Source organism: Echinops telfairi, unplaced genomic scaffold (assembly GCF_000313985.2).
Source record: "Echinops telfairi isolate 266 unplaced genomic scaffold, ASM31398v2 ScPeMD7_7420;HRSCAF=8458, whole genome shotgun sequence".
Classification (NCBI taxonomy): domain Eukaryota; kingdom Metazoa; phylum Chordata; class Mammalia; order Afrosoricida; family Tenrecidae; genus Echinops; species Echinops telfairi.
In genome coordinates this window covers 24995298-24999554 of record NW_022111320.1, presented here as the reverse complement: position 1 = coordinate 24999554, position 4257 = coordinate 24995298, and the positions used below count along the sequence as shown (strand labels likewise).

Genomic DNA, 4257 nt, shown 5'->3' with positions numbered 1-4257 from the left:
CCCCCACTATCATGATCCCAATTCTACCTTACAAATCTGGCTAGACCAGAGGATGTACACTGGTACAGACAGGAAGTGGAAACACAGGGAATCCAGGGCGGATGATCCCTTCAGGACCAGTGGGGTGAATGGCGATATTGGGAGGGTGGGTTGGAAAGGGGGAACTGATTACAAGGATCTACATGTGACAGACAACAGAAAAGTGGGTGAAGGGAGACATTGGACAGAGTAAGATATGACAAAATAATAATTTACAAATTATCAAGGGTTCATGAAGGAGTGGGGAGCGGGGAGGGAGGTGAAAAATGAGGACTTGATGCCAGGGGCTTAAGTGGAAAGCAAATGCTTTGAGAATGATGAGGGCAATGAATGTACAAAAGTGCTTTACACAATTGATGTATGTATGGATAGCGATAAGAGTTGTATGAGCCCCTAATAAAATGATTAAAAAAACAAAAAAGAAAAGTCGTGTAATACAGATTTCCTCACTATGCCATTCTGGCGGAAACAACGTGCGACTAAGTCTGCTGAGAGGTGGTTCAAAGAGAGCTCCCTCGAGAAGGGACTGAGGCAAGTCTTCATTTTCCAGGTGGGTAAAGGCAGAGGGAACAGGATGTGCAGAGGCCAGGGGTCTGAGCAGGATGACCCCACCCACAGACTGTTATGTAGCTCCATGGTAAGGCCAGAGCATCACATGCAAGGCTATGACTACCAGACAAGTTTGGGGAAGGCTAGGAGGTCAAATCACGGGAGGCAGAGACCATGGACTATAGGCTTTTTTTGAAAGAGGAAACCCAACCAGATCAGCATTTTAAGCAAATCATTCTGCACGATGGACCTGAGAAGACAATTCTTTAGGAATTAGTGATACTTTTCCCACAAGAGTGTAGACAATGAACTCGAAAGGTTTGAAAGACCACCCCCTTACCATTTATTACGCAATATTCATCTTAGCATCTTTAATGATCTCACATCAGACTCTGTGTTTCCACCAGGACTGTGGATTAGCAAGAGATGGCTTTGATCTACATGCTGAGCTGGCACTCCAGCGATAAGCCCAGGGCAACCAATCAGGCAGTGCAGACTGACCCCATGTCAAGATTCAGACTTCATGCAGATTCGAAAGGATTGAAAATCCTATAGCTGTGCCCTTGCTTCCTCGTACCCTGACCCAACCATGTGCCACCTCTAGGAGCCTACTATCTGCCTCCTGTCATCAAGATCCTCAACTGCCACTTCGATTAATTTCTGCATAGTGACCTACCTCCCAAACACAAGCTGAGCTCATATCGTGGCTGAAAGTCTTATGAAGAACTAGAATGGAGCTTTCAAAATGAGTGTTTGATTCATTTGGAAACACGCACTAGGGAACTTACCACGGCCCCTCTCAGGAATCAAGAAGAAGCGGGAAGGCACTGCCCTATCGTCTTATGGCTCATTCTCGAGGTCGAAGTGTTAACCATGTCTGCTTGCTTTTACCCACACCAAAGAGACTGCTTTAGAAAATGCAAATGACATGAGCTTTGGCAGGGCTTGACGAGTCGCATGAAAAGGACTGTGAGGTTTTCAACAGAGCATAGGTTTGGGTAGCCTGGTGGGAGACTCTCACTCCCAGGAGGCCCTGGCAATGGTGGGCTTTCCCTTTGACCACCCAAGATGCTCTTGAAATGGGCTCAAGGGGAGGCGCATTCCGTTGTTTGACTTTTGGGTGAAGGAAGGAAGAGGGAAGAAATTAATCTGGAGGTGATTACCATTCCACTGTCTTTCCCAGATGCAAACAAACACGTTGGAAATGCCATTTTATAAGACAGTTCATTGAGGGTCTACACGTCTCATGAGAGCCCACTACAGCTTTTCAACTAATTGCTCTCTCTTTTTCTTTTTCGTGGAAGAAAAACTTTAATTGCTGTTGCAAAAAAAAAAAAAATCTGCATGAAGTAGAAATTGGTTTCAGTAACATTCATTCGGAGAGTGTGTTCTAGAAACCGGAGGTAACTGGAGGTAACTTCTGGCAGCAATGGAACAGAACAGTCCCAGATGGTCTGGCTGAGGCCAACGCCTACTGAGGACGCAAGCCTTGTCTGTGGGGAGTTTTGGGTGATACCTGGAGAAAGATCATATTGTGCATAAACCAAATTGAATTGTTTTCACAAGTGTAAAGTTTCATACAGTAAAAGGTTTTTCTACATGCACTTCAATTTCACAGCAAGAGTGGCGACGAATACCTAAACACAGAAGAGAGCATGCATGCAAGATATCTAACTCCTTGATATAGTAATGCATACAATTCAAAATGATGACGCGATGCTTACATCTGGGGCTTTCTGCAACTAGAAGGTGGTGGCTATGGGAAGCACGGCCCAGGATCAGTATCCAGAAAGCAGCCACCACCTTCTTCTCTGTGTGTTTTCTTTTTGCGTTTTTTTTCTTCATATTTCTTAATCAACTCTGCTGCCGCTGCTCCTTCTTAGCAAAACTGGTAAAAACAAAGTTGTCGTCATTGAACACAGCCCTCTGGCAATCAAGACATTTAAAACCTTCAGTCTTCTGGGGCGAAGAAAGCACTGTGTGACATTTAGAACTCTGATTTGCAAACAGGGTGGTCACACATTTTCCTGGCTTGAAGACTTCCACCACTTTCCTGATCAGGTCTCCATAGGAGGTCTGACTTCAGTTTGTTTCAAAGCTAACGTAAGAAAATTCTGGTTCTGGAGTGATGTGAATAGTCCAATAAGCTGCATCCAGTTTCATTCCATTTATTGGATGCCCACAAGGATTGAACAGTGCAGCATCAATGACAGAACCTGGGATCAGCTCGCAAATTCCCCTCTCATGAGTGACATCCTTTGCAGGAACACCATCTTTCATGTAGAGCTGGTCCATAACTGCTGGGTCCAGCTCACGCATCAGAATGTCCAGGGTTTGATCTGGCTGGCTGATGACTCGACTCTCTGGGAAATCAGAGTATCTATGTACCAACAGTCAGCAATTATACATTCCATACAATACGCAGCTCCATTTGGGAAAATTGCATTAAGGAACTCTATTTCTTCCTGGAAATTCAGGTGTGAGTCCCCTTGGTGAGAAGGCTCATGAAATTCTTACGAGAATAAAGGACGCTTTGAATGGCGTCAAACCCACTGTAGTCCCTAGCAAGCTTCAACAGGGGAACCAGTGCTTGCAGTAAGAGGGGGGAACCACATGTCTTCAAAATGAAATGTCTCTGGGGGACAAACATGCTCCTCTCACTGAGTGCATAAGCTCCTGCATGTCAGTTTTTGTCACACTTGTGATTGAACATTGCACATCCTTCAGAAGTCTGTCCCACTCGGATCTCGGGATGGTGCGAAGATCCCCAGATCCTCGGTTTGCGTCGGGCTGCTGCCGGGAGAACCAAACCTCCAGCAGCTTCTCGGTCCCTCGAGAAACTGTGCAGCGTCCATCACCGTGAGACTAGCAAACAAGCAACGACCACAGAAAAGCAACGAAATTAAATCTCTTCTCCCGCCGCTGCCGCCGCCCCTGGGATCATTCCAGCTGTGTTTGAAGTTCGGGTTCCTTTCGTTTCCCTATAACTTTATATTAACGTTTTTTTAAAAAAAAGGATTAATAAAATTTTCCTGGCTTTTTTTGTGTGAGTGAAAGTTGAACATGAGTCTGTTGGAAATAGAGGCAGATACAGTTCAGTCTCTTGCAGTCCGCTGTTTCCCCGTTACAGAGAGCAGAGCGAGTGCTAGCTAATGTCGCCGGCCATACTGTGTAAACCTCAACTAATTACTTTCTTTCCTCCAAACTTGAAATATCAAAGACTAAGAGGGAAAAAATGACCACATGTCAAATTGCAATCTATCGTAAGCTATTGAAATGAATTTTATCCATTTATAGAGATGCTTACTCTCTTCATCTGTTAAATATGTGGAATTCCCTGGGTATCTATTTGGTGTGGCCCACCTCCCTTCTCTCTCAGCTCTCCCCATGGGAGTGGGACTGCTTCCTGAACTGTGGTTATCCTCCTTCCACTCTGACCCCGAAATCTGTGCTTGTACTGAAGACCCCCTCCTTGACTTGTTTACTCTTAAATGCAGGGGCCTGTTAGACAGGTATTTCCACCTGGCTGAACCCGGGTGGTGTAGTGGTTACATTATGTTCCTAGGTCAGCAGTTCAAAACCACTAGCTGCTCCTTGGGAGAAAGACATGGCTTTCTACTCCTATACAAGACAGGGGAACAACTAGAGAATTAAAAGCAACAATGAGGA

At 45.2% G+C, this 4257-nt stretch overlaps 1 protein-coding gene and 1 pseudogene across 1 annotated transcript in view; both read right to left on the bottom strand.

Moving 5' to 3' along the window:
• The window catches only part of GLB1 (galactosidase beta 1), a 102872-nt gene that overhangs the window by 39971 nt on the left and 58644 nt on the right, over nucleotides 1–4257 (bottom strand). The window lies entirely within an intron of this gene.
• On the bottom strand, nucleotides 2443–3415 carry LOC101663298 (annotated as a pseudogene).